The following is a 20018-nucleotide window of genomic DNA, read 5'->3' on the forward strand; positions in this document are numbered from 1 at the left end:
ACCAGGAATCTTCCTGGGGGTAAAGGGCAGCCGGCGCGTAAGGCTGACAACCTAACCACAATCTGTAAGCCGATTTTCTAGAAAATGTGGGATCCTCGACATCTCAAAAAACCTATGGGCCTTCACGGTCTATTACAGGGATAAAAAAAAAGTAAAAAGTAAAGGTAACCCTATAACAGGCCGTGGAGGCCCATAGGGTTGTGAGATGTTGAGGTTCCCACATTTTCTAGACAATCGGTTCATAGATGGCGGCAAGATTGTCAGTCCTACGCGCCGGCCGCCTTTTAGCCCCAAGAATATTCCTGGTACTCATTTCTGTTAGAGGCTGAGTCGACCCCAGGGCCATAGTGCGGCTGGAAGGATTAGGTAAATTGAAAAATAAATAATTCAATGACCTCATCTGAACAACCAACTACGCTACCGCGTGCTCCCCCCCCCCATTACAGGTATAGCTTTACCTTTATACGAGTATATGGGCTATTCGGAAAGTAACCTACGGTGAGCTGTTGACAAACAAGCAATGAGGAAAATGTTATTATATACAAAAATGCATACATACTTAAGCTGGTTCTCAAAGTAGTCACCGCCGAAACTGAGGCAATTATCATAACAGAGAATAAGTTCTTGTATGCCTGTGTCAAAGACGTCTGCCACCTGCGAACTCAGCTTTTTCACACCATGCATGAACTCATCATTACTGTTGAAGCGCTGTGATCCAAACCAGTCCTTCAGGTAGGTAAACAGGTCTTAGTCGCTCGGAACGAGATCAAGGTTGGAAGGAGGATGGCCAAACAACTCCCAGTTGAAATGCTCCAGTAGTGCTCGAGTGCGAGCAGCTAGATGCGGACATTCATTATCATGGAGGAGCAGTAAACCGGATGCCAGCATTCCACTTTTTTTTTCTGTATGGCTCTACGCAGTTTCTTTAGTGTTTCATAGTACACTTCTGACGTGATTGTTGTCCTCTGTTGCATGAATTCCACAATCAGCGCTCCTTTCATGTCCCAGAAAATCGTTGTCATCAGCTCTCTGGCAGGCAGATGGGGTCTGTTTAAACTTTTTTGGTGAATGTGTGTGCATCCACTGTTTTGACTGCGCTTGTGATTCAGAGTTCACAAATGAAACCCAGGTTTCACTGCCTGTTACCCGTGCCATGTGACTGAGAAATTCATCGCCATTTTTGTGGTATCGCTCTAAAAAGTCAAAGCCGAAGCCATTCTTTTCGTTTTGTGCGCACCCGTGAGTATTTTCGGAACCCATCTTGCCAAAAATTTCTGATAGCCTAGCGAACTGTGACAATCGCGTAGAGAACAGTGCGTGAAATGTGTGGAAATTCTCACAAAAGTTCTGAAATTGTGAAGCGCCTTGTTTCACCTTTTTTTATTTTAGAGTGGAGAACGCGGATAACAGCGAATTTCGCAGCTGGCCGGATTATGAATGGCAGGACACCTCGTAACTCACTCTGTAGAGACAAGAACAAACATTATGTGAGCAATTATGTGATGATTTACAAGTCAATCAGTCATGTGACGCTACATCGCATGCGCGAGCTCTCCCCAGCTCCTACATTAGTCGCCTTAAATAAACGGAGGTTACATTTCGAATAATCCTCGTACCTACCTAGTGGCCCTTGAGGGTTCCTTTGACGTTTTGATTTCATTGAGTATGCACTGTGAGAACTTAAGAGAGGTCAAAAAGGGCAGCTAGTCCCAACGTTTATACTAAAACACTAAACTTGATCGAATAGCGGACCAAGCAGTGTTCCTGTCCAGAAGTACGCTATGAATATTTTCCGGCAAAGTTATAAGCTGAAATACAGACTGAGGGCACCTTTCACCTCCGTTTCTTGTTGTCATCTCCTGCTCCTTATTCATGCAATTCGCATCATCACTTCCACCTCTTCCTCATTCTTATGACATACTTGATACAGACAGCGTCACTAAGGAACTTGGGAAATAAGGAAATTATCAAATGCTGTTTATCATGGAACGGAAGATTCGGCAGCTTAAGAAAACAAATCACCACTTTATTATGATGATAAAAACATCAAAACCAGCTTCCTTCAAATATACTCTAATAATGTCACCTCATTTGAATCGTGGCATTTTCCACTGTCTGCTGTGTACAAGTTCCCTGCCATGCCTACCGGCTATAGTTAAACCCCAGACCATTATTCAAATAACACATACTGGAACATTTGCAGTAGGCCTAATTCGGCATTGTCGCCATGGTTACGGGTAGCCTATATCGGCACTGTTGGCTTAGTTACAGATTTCCTTTTTTGGCACTGTCAGTCCAGCCAGTCCAGTCCAGTCCATTAAATCATTGTTAGTCCTCGTCAGCACAGTCCTTCGTTAGGGGCCCCTTCGGGACCCGTGACCATATTCTTATTCTTTGTAGGTTTTGAAATGGTGCCCCCTGTGCGACGAGAGGAGAGGTCTGACTGGAACTGGTCACTCCCCTACAGTAAAATTGCATTGTAATACCATAACTTAGGCTATAAGCGCTTCCTTCCACGTCATTTCAAACTCAGTATTCACCGAACTTCCTGTCATTCGACGCTGTGTAATTTAGCAGTTGAAAGCATCGTTAAATAAACTGAAATAAATACGCCAGACGAGGAACACAAATCTGTGAAAACAATGTGGTGATTGTGGTGCGGCAAAGTTGCCCCTACGCCATGAAGACGTATGTAGGAGTGTAGGTATATATCCACGTATTCTTCGCCTCCGCACTATTAGCATGTGAATGGTCAGCTTAACCCTCGGAGGAAGAGCTGCTTGTATCCATTGAATAGGAGAATGTGTGGGTCCCACAAGTGTTGTGGACGAGGTGGAGAGGAGAGAAATACTGCCAATACCGGGACTCGAACTCCGAACTCCAGCCCGTAGCCAGTCGCTATACCGACTGCGTTATCCTGGCCCCACTGTGCGAAAAAATATAAGTCAAAATAAGAGCCAACAAATGCGCCACTCTCTTTCAACGAACCGAGGGATCTACACTCGCGATGCTGAGGATTTCCTGGAAGGGGAATAATGTAGCAGCGTGTCGTGTTTCTGGTAAGCGAGCAGAAACGGACCATACCGTGACAGCTACTGCTGATTGCCGTAGAGGAAGAGGAACGGCGCCTCACGCCATTGACAGCTGCCTGCCGACCCGGCGCCACCACATGGCGTGACCTGATACGGCGAGCTGTCCTCAGATGCCCATTCTTTTGAAAATTCTGCGTAATTTCCTTAGAAACGAAGCCAAGGTTTTAGTCATATCCTACTTTTTCTGCACTAATTAATATGTTAACATGTCAATTGGAAATGCTCAAAGGAACAGTCAGATTATGTTTTATAAAGGTCACGTATTTCTGACATTACATTACGTGTTACTATCACAGGGAAACGCGCGTTATTTAGTGAGATTATTTGACGACAGATTAATTGTTAGAATTAGCTACAGGTATATTCACTTCATGACCTAGAAAATATTTACGTACCTAAAAAATTTACTTCTCTCCATAAACCAGTCAAGAGTCGTTGGGACTCTGATAGTCGCTAAGCTGGTCAGCAAATTTTCCGCTTCTTTTGCAACTCACGGGTTCGTTACCATATTCAAAAAGTTATGAAAATAAACCGCATGCCGAGTTAGTTATAGTGAGTCCACGTCCTAGTTCTTTAAAATCCATTTTAATATCATCCTTACACGCTTTGGTCTCTATGTGGTCTCCTCACTTTCGGTCTACTGAGTGAACTGTGTGCAGTGTCATCTCCATAATGCGTATTGTATTTGTTTCTCATTTCATCTTTCCTAACCCATTGCAGCACAAAATACTTCTAAATAATACAGTAAAACTTGGTTATAGCAACATCGGTTTCTGCGACACCTTGTCTATTGCGTCAAATATTCAATGGTACGAACTAATTCCTCATAAAGCAACTGTTTTTATACCTTGCTTAGTACGACATGCACAAATGCATCAACCTCGTATGTAACGTCATTTTCATTCCTGAATTTCTCTGATATCGTGGGAAAGTTCGATGTGTCTGCCCACCCTCACGTTCTCTACTTGCTGACGTGACTGTCCTGGAAGAATACGACCGCGGGCTGCAAGAGATGCGTGGGTTTTATGCGAAAACAAGGGTGTGGGGTGGGACTACGTGAATAGTGCAAGAGGACGCGGCAGGTTGTTAACTGCATTCCTTTCCTAGAATCTCGTCTAACAGGACCTTACATTGTCTACTTACCCTATAGTGTTCCTGCCTAAACCCGGAGAAGTGCAGTAGCGAAAACATGGCAATGAAAAGGAAAGTTCTAAGCATTGAAGAGAAAGTTAAAGTGATTCGTGAAATATTGTGTGTATTGTCAGTGAATAAGGCTGTAATATGTCTTTGATATTACACATTTGGGCAATTCCACGTTAATGTTACGTTAGTCTGTACTTAACTACGTATTTCACTAAAAAAAATGCAACATTTGAACTCGGTTTTTGGTAGATTTTTACGTGACTAACATAAGGCTACTGTAGAAGTGCCCATTTCGGTTACAACGACATTCGTTTATAACGACACTATTTTAAGTCCCTTTGATGACGTTATAACCAAGTTCTACTGTATTTTGAAATTTAGTTCCTGTGTCACAGGAAACACAAGCATCTCTATTATGAAGACCAAATGCCTAATGCCGTTTAGAGAAATAAGCGATATTTGTTCTGAGAATTATAAGAAACAAGTAAATACATTCTGTGCAAGAAACGAAAATAATAAATAAATAACGTTAAGGCACATTCTACGTATAATAAACTCTGTGTTTTAGAAGGGTGAATTTGACCAGCCTAATATTTGATGAAGGGTGTTATGTTGCGAAGAATTTTATCCACCATCCAAGTATTTATCTCTTAGGTTCAACTATTGTTTCTTTATTGGGGACATCATTTAGTTAAAGATAAGTAGGTCTATTCTCAGCACGTCTACTTCGTTCAACTTAAGTTGCCCTGATCCCATAGCGTGTGTTCGCATTTATGAACATACCTCAAATAATATTCGTACAATACGAGTATATTTATGATGGTCCCGAAACTTAACTGGCAAACACTGGCGTAAATTACCCTTGAAATAAATTTCGAGACGAATTGTTGCTTTAAGGACTGATTCATTTTACGTAAACTATGAAGACACGCGCAATCTAGAATACAGATTTTTGCATTTGTATATATCACGGTCTCTCTTGTTATAAGACATCCAGCAGTAGTAGTGTTATGTGTCGCAATAGAGCTGTAGCAGTGTCGTGTCTCAGGAAGAACTTGCAGAAGTCACCACACAGTATTCCTGAAATACATACGCCCCAGAAGTACAGTGGCGAGCATATAACACATTAGCTCTGCAACAATATCAACATCTCAGTGTCATCCATTTCATTCATAACAGGAACTTTAGCCCGTAGTTTAAAATAAACTGCTGTCTCTGTGGTCTAATGGTCAGAGTTCCTGGTTACAGATCCAGAGGGCCCGGGTTCGATTCTCGGCGCTAGTAGATTTTGTGAGAAATAGTGGGTCTGGAACGGGGTCCGCTCAGTCTCGCGAGGATAACTGAGGAGTTATTTGAATGGAGAAGTAGAGGCTCCGGTGTAGAAAACCGAAATTATCGTCCGTGGGGGATTCGTTGCCCTGACAACGCGACACTCTCTATCCGCTAAAGTTGGCACTAACTTCGCCGACAAGCGGAGGTCGCTCTGTCGGTGTAGTTCGCCTGCGGACTAAAACCACTGATTTTGTTATATTGTATTACTTTCAGTTATGTATGCACACTTTCTGCGTATATTCTTGATTTATAATCATGGAACTCTTGAGACAGGATAACAGATAACAAGAAAGGTGGCTTCGACCAACAAAATTTCATATACGACCACGTCTCTGCTCGTTCATTAGTAATGCTAGTCTCTTCTTTTTTTTTTTTCTTTTCTTGGCACTACAGCCCCAGTGGGCCTAGGCCCACCTCCATGAACTTCTCCGTTCACTTAGGTTTTTCTAGATCATACACGTTCGGTAGGACTCCTTGGGCGGATGGTCAGCTCGTCGCAAGGCCTCTACCTGTAGACAAACACAGAAAAACGCACACAAACATCCATGCCCTGAGTGGGATTCGAACCCAGGATCCCGGCTTCGGAGCGAGCGAAGACAGTGGATGCCTTAGACCGCTGGGATACCGTGACCGGCTGCCAGTCTCTTCTAAAATTGCTATTTTTAAACTAGAATTACCCCTGGCTGTTTAAAAAATATACAGTTATTCCAGTAGTTAATGTTATAACATAAAATGTCTCCTGCGAAGCACTGACTTTCGCTCTCCTGACTTAATATATAATTAGCCTGTTGCAGCTTGAAACTTTAATCAGTTAAGTGCTTTTTTTTTTTTCAAATGCAGGCGGTTCACTCGGAGGAGGGCCCAGATTTACAGTTTAAATCACGCAGTAACTTTGTCCATCGTCCGGATTCTAAATAACTAAGAAAAAACACAACGTTTCGGAAACTGGATCTGTTTCCGTCCTCAGGTGAGGGAAGACACTTGCTCTGTTGGGTACCTTAGAAAGAGCTAGCCTCAATCACTGGACAGTATCTCTGTGAGTTGTCAGAACCCTATAGTATCTACGCAGTAACTTAGCAATGGAAACACTTGGCAACATTATGTACTTTGTAAAACTAACTCGGCGTCTGCCTTTCCGGTTCTCACCATTTCCTTTAGTCTGTGATTCCGAGTGTTGTGTGGCTGAATAATAAATATATACGACTGGTCAGCGTGTTTTACTCGTGCGCTTGTACTACGTTACTTGATCTGCTGAATAATATTGTCGCGTGTTTCCTAGGCAACGCGACAAGAAAATTTACGTGGGTCTCGGATTTGGACGAATATTGCTACCTAGGAATTGCTAGCCGTTGACCAGTGATGGACGTCTTATCGTCCGACCTCCCTGGCAGCACGTCACAATATGAAGCGGAATTCAGAGACCGTTTCTGTGTTGCGGCACGATCAAATTATCCTAAAACTGGAGATGAAAGGAACCGCGCAGGCTCTGCACAGAGGAGGTCTGCCTGAAATGGTCGTTAACTGCGCAGGACGCAACGAAGCGGCTGCTGGCTGTACTTGCAGTCATTACTTCGGCTGCCGCAGGAGACGCATTCTCATTCTTCGTGTTTTACAGCAGCAAGAAAAGGAAGGATTCACCAGTACAGTCCTACTGTTGCTCGGGAACTCCAGCCTCCTGATATGCAGAGAAGAGTGGTCCACTGTCAGTCATTTCAAATATTTGCTGCTCAAAACCGCGACATCTTGGTAATGACGTGGTTCTCTGATGGAGCTTGGTTTCACCTGTCGGGATACGCGGATGTGAGCTCATGCAAATCCTCATGCCATTCACGAAGTCTCTCCCCATCCACATAAAGAGGAGGTGTGCTGTGCGGTATCACATAACCGCATAATTGCCCCCACTTTCTTCGGCACGACCATCAACACCGGTTTCTACCTCAGCTTTTCCTAAGAATTTGTGAATCAGCTGAATGGCCAGGAGCTGGTACTCGATGATTTTCAACGTCCAACCAGACCTTTAAAGAAATCGAAAGTTTATTTGGAAATGGGATTATATCGAAAGGACTTTGGTCGGTCCGATAACCAGATGTGACTCCACAGGACTTCTTCCTTTGCTGTCTCTTAAAGGGTAGAGCATTTAGAAACAAACCTGGTACTACTGTCAACCTGAAAAGAAACTTTTTCAACGACATTGCTGCAATCTCACATATTCCATGTTGGCTGCAACATTCGCGAATATGTCGTCTTGAGTCTCCAGTTGGAGGAAAACCAATTTCCATTTCTACTGTAACCCAAATATCTTCACATCCACCAAGGCATGTTCTCGTCAAGTTTCGTTTTCATCGGCAAATTATCGCGTATATAGTGTACTCTTTATCGACGTTCTGTTGCTTAATTTATAATTATCAATTCGGGACCTCCTCCGAGTGAATCAACCTGTACGAAAGTCAGCTTAAAAATCAAAGGAACACAGCAGACAATGAAGCAGCCTAGCTTCTTGTTGGCACACTGCCTTCACTCTATTTCAACTTGCAGCTGTCAGAACAACGCTTCCAAACTCATTTGAATTTGGTTACCTTGGCCGTCCCTACTATAACACTAGTGTAACGCCCTTTGAAAATTGAAAAGAAAATTCCTTCATTTGTCGAATAAAGTACAGTGCAGCTTGATTTTTATCTAGAAACACTGGTTATACACTAGAGTCATACATTAACCGTACACTATACCAGTCGCACATTCTGATCTAGGAAGTCTAGAGTCTAGACCAGTCTAAGGAGAAAAGACATGCGCTGAACCCACAAGACAGAACTTCATAACGGCAACAATATCCCCATATATTGGCAAGGCTGAAAGAACGTGATATCTGCTTGGAGACAACACAGAAAACGGATACCTACTAGGACAGTTGGCGTCACGTAAAAATCTATGCGTAAGAAAACCCAGCAGCAAGACATTCGTTGTAAATAAGATCTAAAACTGTGTGACGATGGATAATGTTGAAAAACATAATATTTGTACTATTCGTTGTAAAACTTTTAACTGTAAGCCTATTTGAACATTCAAAAGAGACACGCAGTGGTAACTGTCAGACTGTTATAACACAAGAAAATTATGCATGCCAAGTAATTTACCATCACAAGAACAGATGTTCGTCTTCGATTATACTTCTACAAAATTTTTGCATACTGCGATAGTAGCATGAGCTAAACACCTAATAATATACATCTACTATCAACGAGTAAATTTTAATAATTTTAGTTATATAGTATATAATTATAAGCCGTATCTGACTTGGAAGATAAATTTACGGAGCTATTCTCGCTTACAGTATTAATGACTTTGTGTGAATATATGGATTTCTGTATGCTTTCCACTAATGATTGTCAGTACCGGCGGAAGCATGTAGTAAAACTGGCTGCTTATTACGGAATAAAATGTATGTGACGGTACACTGCGATAATTTGTAAGATGAAACTGACCCTGACCCTCTCAGCACATAAACCTTTCCTAAAAAATTATGAGAAATGCAAAAAAATAATTTCTGGAGTTGGAACTTTTGGACAGAGTGATGAACAGCCGGACAAAAGCTGCTTGTGTGTTTTATTTATATGTGGTTTATTTAATGACGCTGTCAGTAACTCAGACTATATGCCAGTTAATGGCATGATGATTATTGATGAAAGATGAATTGAAAGGGATATGCATAGAAGTGGTCGGGGCATATTTTATGGCACTATCTCAGCATTCGCCTATAGTGGCCGAGGAAAACCAAGAAGATACCTCTCAAGATAGTCGGTGTCCCGGCCGAGATTCGAAAGGGCTCCTCCGGGATACGAGTTTTTCAGCCTGAGTTTACTTTTTCGGCTCCTCATGTTACATGCAGCTTTCACGACCCGTGAAAATAGAATACAACACATAATACTTATGTCATTAAAATTATTAATCTTCGTCTGAAACGATTTGTATCTACGGGTTTATGTAACAGGGGAAAATGCGGTTATTTTGGCCTCGCAAGTAACATTGCTACTGTAATGTGTCAGTGTGGACCGGAAGTAACATTTGAATTTGAGAGAATTTTGTACATAATCAATCGTTTGGGGCCGTAGCTGGCTCGAGGGTAAGTCTAGCGCTCCTACTGCAAATAGCCGTAAGCGTAACCATTAGTAATCCTAATGATTAAAGTGTTATTGACTCTTGACCTTTGTTCATATTTATAATTGTTATGGACGTATACAAAATTTTAGGACCGCCTCTGTGGTCTAGTGGTCAGCGTTCCTGGCTACAAATCTAGAGGTTTGATTCCCGGCGCTACCAGGTTTTCTGAGAAATAGTGGGTCTGGAACGGGGTCTACTCAGCCTCGTGATGATAATTGAGGAGCTATTTCAAGGAAATAGCAGCTCCGGTCTAGAGAACTGAAATTAACGGCCATGGAGATTCGTTGCGCTGACCACGCGACACCCTCTGTCAGCAAAAGTGGGCACTAACTTCGCCGACAAGAGACGGTCGCTCGGTCAGTATAGTTCGCTTGCGGACTATAGACCACGGAATTAGCTGGTTATTTACGATGTCAACTTCTCATGTTATGAAACTGAACGTTTGTTTGCTTGATATACTGGGGCGAATCTTCAACTTATGATGTAGAATTCCGGGGAACATGTGCGTGATGTAGCATCCCGGGGAACAAGGGCATGATGTGTTAACTAATTTAGAGATTGTGGGTGACACGACTATGATAGCGCTACCCAATTAACGTACGAACATAAGTGACAATGTTGTTCACATTACTAGCAATGGCAGATATGGACTTGAGGAATATATAGGTCTGGAAACGGCTGTCTGATATTTCCTCCGTGTTAAGTGGGTCTCTTGTCTTCACGACATGGCGCATACTCGCGGTGCGGCTAAAGGCGCTTCCACATTACTCGTGCTCGTGTGACTCTCTAAGTTCGCGAGTAATGTGGACGATATGACAAGTCACGAGACAAGCAAATTTTAAATTTGTAATTTAAACACTATAGCCAATAAATTAAAATACGAATACAACCTATACACACTACGAGTAAATATACGGATCCTCACGCGCCTGGCGAGCAACTGAAGTAGTGTGGACGAAGATTTACGAGCCTAAGTAAAAGCCATACGAGTCTCCCGACGAGCACGAGCACGAGTAATGTGGACGCGCCTTAAAGCAGACAGCCTCCAGATATGCAGGGCAGTTTTGAATATATTGAATAAGCATTCGCTAACAACCGGCAGGGGATGGTCCATCAGTATGTGTGTTGGGCTGGGAGTAACACTCCTACATCGTAAAGATAATGCTGTGCAGGGTTACTCGTGGGCTTTTGTGTACACAATTATTCTCCCTGCTTCACAAAAGTCGAGGAAAGTCTTGGCCAGTTGAGCGACTACTAGCTGCTCAAGTTGGGCTCTGTTCCATGTAGGTGATCATATTTCTCGTTCAGAGGGATTTGTTCCTACCTACTTAATTTTTTTTTCTTGGGGTGGGGTGAGACTGAGTCCACTTGGTACATCAGACACTGTTTGGCCTATTTTACCAGCCCCGGATGATAGATGATGAGTGTGGAGCAGTCGGTGGAATGAGAATTGGCAGGGGAAACCGAAGTACTCAGAGAAAACCTGCTCCAGTGTCACTTTGTCCATCACAAACCCCACATAATTTGACCTGGGCTCGAACTCGGGCCGCCGCGGTGGGAAGCCGACGACTAGCAGCCCGAGCTATGGCACGGCCTTGTTTCTACCTAAGGTCAATGAAGTAGTTGGAGGACCTAAGATAAAGATGTATCTAAAGTCATAGTCAAGTGCAGCGGTGTTAAAGTGTCGAAGGCCACCCAGATTATAAAGAAAGTCTTCAGAAGTGATTTAGCAATGTGAAAATGTGCTGTCATTACTAGTGGACCTAGATTATATCTAGATTATGAAGACTTTATATTATATTGTATGTCCGTAATTTAATATACCCATTTCTTGTCAGTATGTATGTATGGTATTTAGACCATTGGCATTTTTGTCGACCTCTGGTAGAAAGTTTCACAGCCTCTTGGAAAACCGTAGCTCACACTCTGAGAATAATGGTTTAATGGGTAGCTCTCCTGCATCATGCCTGGTAGATGCCGGTTTTAAATATCGACCCTAAGGTTGGCTACTCTGACTGATATTTTTGTGGTTTTACTCGGTGCTTCCATGAAAATTCCGGGACAGTAAGTTAAATTCTGCCACTACATCTTCCTTCCACATCCTTACCAATTCATATTCACTAATTATCCTACCATTCGATGCTATGTAGTCTCACCTATTTTTTTTTCTTTGGCGCTACAGCCCCAATTTGGGCCTTGGTCTACCTCCATGAAACTCTCCTTTTCATTTAGGTTTACTAGATCTTAGACTCCTTGGGCGGGTGATCAGCTCGTCGCAAGACCTCTCCTTCTGCAAACAAATACAGAGAAACGCACACACACACACAAACACTGAACATCTATTCCCTGAGTGGTATTCGAACCCACGAGCGAGTGAATATAGTATATGTCGTAGACCGCTCGGCTACCGTGACCGGTAGTCTGAGTTATTAAAATGACGTTAAATTGACTATAAATAAAGGAGTGAAGAGAGATTCCAGTGCTCTTCAGTGCCTCAACACCATGAATAGTACTCACTGTCTACGTTTGTGCTTTTCTTTTAGGGATGTCTCCCAAGAGATGCGCAGTCTTTGTACAGTAACTGCATGAATAGAAGTATAGTTGTTCTCACCTAAGGGGCGAATTCAGAAGAGTGTTTCTCAACCGGAGGGACGCGTCCCACTCCTGGGACTTCGCGTTTCGCTCTGTGGGACTCGAGAAACCATACAAACCTGAGTCACTGAAAAACTTTCCTGCGCTGTAAATGCTAGCTTCTTATTAACATAACACTCTTTCCCATCTGGCTTAAATTTATGCCTATTCTTTGTATAATTGTAATAATCAAACATTATCACAAATTGTTAACAATCATGTTCTTAAGAATTTCCACTAATAATTAATATAGCTGTAAAAATAATGTGTTTTGTAAAAACACACGTATTGGGAAAAGAGGAGCTCCAAAGGGTAGGATTACAATCTTTTGTGATTGGACACCGTGTGATCTTGTAGGACATTTACAGACTTTTGGAGGAACGTACTGCTTGCATCTTCAAAGTCGAAGAGTAAGCCCAGCAGACAAATAAGAAAGTAACAAGCATAATGCTTCCCACTCTGAAGATGGAGGAAGTACTTTCGTCCGAAACGTCGCTGAACTACTAGAATACACGGTGTCGCATTCCAGAAGATAGTAGGTATCTTCATATTCGCTTCCATAATAACCTCGAACCGCACGAAGGAACTTTGCTTTTGCTCTGGTGGGACTACGGTTTGAAACAAAATGACTGGTGGAACGCAAGATGAGAAAGGTTGAGAATCACTAATTTAGAAGGTAGAGAAATGACGAAGACCCGGAATAGTTAATCCAGTATAATGGCCGGTTAAGGGCTATACGCCCGGGGTTCTATGCCTGCTGGGGACAGAATTATTTTCCATTTTGATCGCTTTCAAACAGCCTCTGGTGTTCAGCCAGGTTCCTGCTCAGGGTGTAGTTAGTTCTGTTCCCCAGTGTAAAGCCTCCAACATGTGAAGCTGCCTGCTCTTCTCGAGCTCGTGCCAAAGTTAACAATGTCTTCGTACATCAACACTTCAACTGAGCTTTTAATTCAGCCAGCACAGAAACAGTGTAAGGCATAGAGCATTTTAATTGAGTCTACCAGGATATACCCCGAAACGTCTGAATTAACTGCTGTACGTTTGGGCGAAAATTATGGCATGTAGGGTATTTTTCTACCACAAGTACTGAAACAAGGATATAGGTCTACTTTAAACGATTTGCATAGGAAAGCAATGCCCAAGCTCTTTTACCCGTCAAAAGCTTTTGGTCAAAAAAGTATGGAGATCAAAGCCAGTCAGTGGGACATTGATTCGGTGTAGAATCATTGAGAATCCATAATAAATCTCCGGCTATTCGACTCTTGTCATCACTTAAAAAAAGAAAGGGTTTTAGTACAATCATGTGTCATTCTTTCGTGTAAAAGGTAAAGCTGTCCCTGCAACAGGGCGTGAAGGCCCATACGGTTGTGAGAAGTCGAAGCTTACACATTTTCTAGGCAGTTGGCTCACAGATCGTGGTGAGGTTGTCAGCCTTACGCACGCCCGCCCTTTACTCATTTCTATTAGAGGCTGAGTCGACCCCAGGGCCATGGTGCGGCTTGAAGGTTTAGATAAATTGAAAAATGCACTGACCTCATCGGGATTCGAATCCGCGACCTTCCGGCTTGTAGCATAGTGCCTCAGTCAAGTAGAACTTAAAAATGGGACAAGTATGATTTTGAGGTTAAGATAAAAGTGCTTGTTTAATTAAGCAGCGCGCCATGGAGACGTGTGAGGGACTTAATTTATAGATCCATGTACTCTGAAATATCATCACCCGCCAAGAATCGAACTCCGATTCCTCAGCCGTCTAGTCGTTATACCAACTGGGCTGTAACATTACGTGTAATCCAGTAGAAGTCCGACGTTTCGGAGGAACATATCACCTCAATCTTCAAGGTCAAAGAGTATGCCAAGCAAGAAACTAACGCTAACTTTAAATTATTATTATTATTATTATTATTATTATTTTATTATTATTAGAGGGGGTGGGTTTCCCCATGCACTTAGGCCAGTTATTGGTTCATTGTGCGTCCCCCTTTAATTTCTACTGTCGCCATACCCTTCCGATACTGGTGCTCGCTATCAGCCCCGTTCAGCCAGCGAGGCTGGCAGTGGTACCCGATGCTTCCCCATCTACCGGAGGCATTGGAAACTACTTGGGCGGGAAACTTTGCCTAATTTTGCTCAGAGGTCTCCTAGAGACACGAGGATCTTTTATGTGCCGTGAATCTACGACACGGGACCCACGGCTTAAAGTCCCTCCCGGAGGACTTGTTCCCTGAATTTTTCCGCCCTTAAAAATTCCACGACCTCCGGCGGGTTTGAACCCGCGTACCTTGCGTCATGAGGTGGGAACGTTACCCTTAGACTACGGAGGCCGCTTAACTTTAAATTCTTACTTTAACCTATCTAGTATCACAGTTACTGCTAGCAGGTTCGGTTTTGGGACAGAATGTATCCGTTTGAGATTGCTTCTCGATCTGAAATTCGCTATTTGATGTATGTGGGCCTACTGGATGTAGTGTCTAAAATAAAAGCCTAGGAAGCTCAGGAAAAAGGGGTCATTATTAACGGTCTTCCTTTTTAATCTTTTAATCCTTCAGTACAACCTACTGTCTGTGTTACGTCATGCCACAGCGTGAAGCGTTGCTACACCTAGTAGTTAAGACTGTGATAATGAATTGGAAGGCCACTCCGGTCGATAAGGAAATCCATACTTGAATATAAATGTTTCTGTTAATAGCTTCACTTGTGCCATAAGAACTTCAAGCCGGAAGTCGGAATCAAAAGTTGGTAACCTCAGCACATATAAAGCAGTACTGGTATTTACGACGTCAATATTTAACGAATATGAATGCGATTTGTACAAATGTAAGTTTCTTACTTCGACGGAATAAAGATGAAACGTTAAAAGAGAACTTTTTTTCAGTACGACTGGAACTTAATGGTTCAGTAACACCTTCAGACCAATGGTTATTTCCATTTTGTGCGTGAATTCGCTTCGAAATAATATTAGTACAAACGAAATACATACCATTATGGTTTCCTTCGGGTTATGCCTGTAGGTTTGAGAACCACTGTCTGAAATATCACGTATGGAGCTATGTAAATCGCAAATCTGTCATGGGATGATGGAGTGTCGAACCCGTGTCACTGAGGTGGCGGCATGTGGTTGAACCGAAAGTTATAGCGGGCCCGGGCCTGGGCCTTCCGTTGCAGCTGCCGTCGCCGCCGCAGCTCTGGGTGATCAGTAGCTCTGTACTTGCTGGCACGATCCTAACGCCAACTCTAATCATACCAGCCTCTTCGAGCGGAAACTTCCACGCAGTTCCTGACTACACAGACCGCTGTCTTCTGTTTTTCTCTTCGTAGTTCACTTTACGACTCTCCCAGTGTATCGAACTATATAATGTAAATAGGTAGGATGACTGGCGTATAATGAATTGGGAAGGATTTGGAAGGAAACAGTCGTAGACTAATCGAGGTGGTAATATAGCTATACAACTCTTTTTTAACCGTCAAAACACAACAAATATAATATATATAATTTATATAATCTGACATTCTATTTTTACACAAAGTATTTTAACACTGTATCCATTCTATTGTACAGCAGTTCAATGGTGTATGTTTGTTGATATGTGTTTGCCTGATGATGGCCGTTAGTGGCTGAAACATGTAGTGAAGCCCTGATTCTATTTGTGTTTTGACGGTTAAAAAAGAGTTGTATGTTGTAACACAACAGGATGCACGAAATAAAAAAAAGTAATATAGCTATATTTGCTTGGAGTGACTGAGGAAATCCGCCATTGGGCCGCGCCATAGCTCAAGTGGTTAGTCGCTGGCTTCCCACCGCGGTGGCCCGGGTTCGATCCCGGGTCTGGTCAAGTGGGATTTGTGGTGGACGAAGTGGCGCTGGGGCAGGTTTTCTCCGAGTACTTCGGTTTCCCCTGCCAATTTTCATTCCACCAACTGCTCCACAATCACCCTCACCTATCATCTGGGGCTGGTACAATAGGCCAGAAGTGGCCGCAGTACAAGGGACTTAGTCCCACCCCAGTAGCAATAAAAAAACCAGCCAAAATCACAGTAAAGACAGCCGGTGACCCAGTCGAGATTCTAATGGCAACCTCCTAAATATAAGTCTGGATCGTTACCTTTAAGCCAGCCTGCTTAGTCTCCTCCTCTTGGTGCCACGGCACGAAATGTTATAACTTATGCTTTAAATTCATTTTAAAAAGGCCATAACAGTTACGATTTAGAGCAAATCAGTAATTTGCTGATAGTTCATTTCGTCACCTGCATGTATATTTACACTAGGGTTGTGTAATTCAGAAGCGGTATATTTTACGTAGCGGTTCTCGGGCAAAAATTCGCCGTGGCTGAATTTAAATGCTACAGACAAGTCCTGTAGCCACAGAACTTGAAGCATGGAACTTTTTACACGTAAAACAAATTCGTTGAAAGAAACGTTCGATGAGAATGTCATTACCATAATTTACAGCTGATTGTCTTTTATTATTTTATCTTGAGTGAGGATCTTGAGTGAGGGGGACAACTTACAGTCGCCTCAAGCACTTAGACTACTACTGGTTCCATTGTGTGCCCTCGATCTAGGTACGCCTTTTGAAAAAGCCCTGACTGCTAGAGGTGGAACCATTTCAGTCAAGGCGCTTCTGATATTATCGGCTATGCACCCGGCAGCGTAGTTGGTTGAGGCACTCTGCTACAAGCCGGAAGGTCGCGGGTTCAAGTCCCGATTAGGTCATTGAATTTTTTTCAGTTGATCTAATCCTTCCAGCCGCACTATGGCCCTGGGGTCGACTCAGCCTCTAACAGAAATGAGTACCAGGAATATTCTTGGGGGTAAAGGGCGGCCGGCGCGTAGGGCTGACAACCTTGCCGCCATCTATGAGCAGATTGTCTAGAAAATGTGGGAACCTTAACATCTCACAACCCTATGGGCCTCAACGGCCTGTTACAGGGATAGCTTTACTTTTACTTTTTTTTAACCATGCATAGCTGAAGGTCTCTATTTTATTCCCAGCCAAAACTAGGCGCTGACAAAGTACGTGGTAAAGACATCCTTTCTACTGTCCACATATCCTGCCCATTGCGTTTTCTGAGAGGCCATAATATTGTTTTGTAGCATCCTGTTGCACTCTTCCATTTTATCATAAATCTTATTTTACGGTCTTATGTGCAACTATTTATGAACTTAAAATTTTAAAATTTTTAAGTTTTAAATTTAAAATACAAATATATATTTTAAATTTAAAACTTAAACATTTTAAACGTTTAAGTTAATAAATAATTGCACATAAGAGTGTAAAACAAAAGATTGAGATTTATAATAAAAAAGGCAGTCTCAATGTGCGCTGGGCAGTCAGCTATGCTATTAGCAGTCTACAATTTCTTCTGTATAGGGCCACAGGGTCTCTAGACACTTTATCTGAGGGCCCTTGCGGCAGCAGAGGACCAAGCAGTTCATCTGTCCAACGCAGGGCGATAAAATCCAGGGACTCCTGAATGTGCATCATCCAATCCCTAATGGAGCCAGACGGTTCCCGAAAATCTTCCGGGACCTGGGGCCATCTATTCCGACAACTGCAGCTACGGTAACATGTGTCCACCCTCCCTAAAGCTTCGCGTGGGAAGGGGAGGCACCGTCAGCAATAAGCAGGCTTCGACATGGTAACTCACACCTTAGCTCAGAGCACCATCACCCTTGGTCGGCCAACACAGCCTGTTGCTTCCACGAGCGGTATCGCACTAGTATGCCATGGCGTCCAGCTGCCAGAGGACGTCAATAGACGGGCCTCTGACTGTCGGGTGATGTTGATTTGGCCTTTGCCTTCGTGGCAGCGATGCCAGCAGCATTAGCACTTGGCATCTTGGTTGGCAGCGCTGCCATTCAGACGCCAGTTGCGATATATGACTACTAAATTAATACAAGAGTTTGGCCGAGATGCTGGCAGCTGCGCCATGGCCTCCCGTTGGCATCCTAATGCGATACCGCCCTAAGAGTGGAGTGACTTGGTTCCCTTACAGCAGTTTACTCAATGGAAATGCTCACCAGACGATCTTCCACAGCCAAGTAACCAATCAACTTCATGTAACAGATTCATTCTTGAGAAGCCAACAGTCGCTCAGTCACTCAACAAGTTACTAGTTTTTTATGGATTCAGAAGTCTTAGTACCATGCTCACAAGAACCGGTCACCGGTCCCTATCCTCAGCCCGATGGGTCCATTCCATACCCTCCCACCATACTTCCTTAAGATCCATTTTAATATTATATTCATATCTGCGTCCAGGTGGTTTCTTTCCTTCAGGTTTTCCTAACGGTGACGGTGAAGTTGTCAGCCTTACGCGCCAGCCGCCCTTTATCCCTAGGCAGATTTATGGTACTCATTTCTGTCACAGGTTCAGTCGACGAAAGGGCCATACTGCGGCTGTAAGTTTATGTCAATTGAAAAATTTATTCGCCTCATCGCGAATCGAACCCGAGGCGGGGGGGGGCGGAGCGCCGACTCACCTGCTACGTCACCTCTGGGGAGGGAGGGGGTGTCCTCCATTGCGCAACACGTCACAATATAAAACTCTTTTAAAAGACCCTCAAGTGTACTAAAGTTGCATGCAAGGGTTCAGAGTCCTATCTACCTTACAGGGGCTAGCTGCCGACATTTTCTTTATGCAGTTGTGAATATATGGGTGGTCCTTGTATGCAAGCTCCCAATAATAATAATAATAATAATAATATAATTACTGTGCTGTTAAGTTTGCACGTAAATAAACATGATTTGAATTATTATAATATTAAACCCATCGTCAATATTTTGCCGTGACGTCGCGGTCCATTTCTGAACTGAACATTTCGAGTATTTTGTGTTTGAAACAAACACTTAACATCACTCAGCATGTACGTCCCAGTGATTAACATTAAATCTTTCTACCATAGCCAAAGGAGTTTGTGACTCCCAACCCCTCACCGAAGGACGCAAACGGATCCAGTTTCCAAAACGTGTTTTTTTTTAGAATACCTGACGCCGGGCAAAGTGAAACAACCCTCTAAATGATGAGTGCTATACACCCTTTTCAAAGCCCTTCAGGAATCTAGTTAACACCATGCCAAAACTTGTAGAGCACCGGTGCAGAAGGAATTTGGGCCGAGTTACGGAAACTTAAGCATTATAAAGAAGTGTCTTCTACAATGTCTCTGAGAAATATTTTTATTGTTCTGTTGATAGAAATAAATAGCTTTGATGGAGGGAAGACACAATATATTCACTCATTAAGTGCTGTAAAAATGCGTTTCCGGTTCTTTGATTGACAGGAAATCTGAATAAACTATGAACGCCAAAATAAAAAAAAAAATTCTATAAGCATCCAAGTGCTAGGCCACAAATGGATAGTCAATATGCATAGACACTTCTCAGAAAATGAACTACAGCAGTTTATAGGCATATAATGGCAAGGAAAAGTGCACATGGTAAAAGTAGTCTGACAAGAAAAATCTTCCAAAACATTTAAATTGGAGAACATTAAGTTTTGTATCAAAATATATTTTGTGCACATATACGTTCACACATTAACTATTCATCTCTCTCATTTAGCATTTGGTTAACAATCACCACAACAATGTAAATAATAAATATTTTTAATTCATAAATACAAGATATGTATTAATAAAATTACACTCATGAGCCCCTCAAAGACTGCA

The sequence above is a fragment of the Cryptotermes secundus genome, unplaced genomic scaffold (genome assembly GCF_002891405.2).
Source record: "Cryptotermes secundus unplaced genomic scaffold, Csec_1.0 scaffold517, whole genome shotgun sequence".
NCBI classification, from domain to species: domain Eukaryota; kingdom Metazoa; phylum Arthropoda; class Insecta; order Blattodea; family Kalotermitidae; genus Cryptotermes; species Cryptotermes secundus.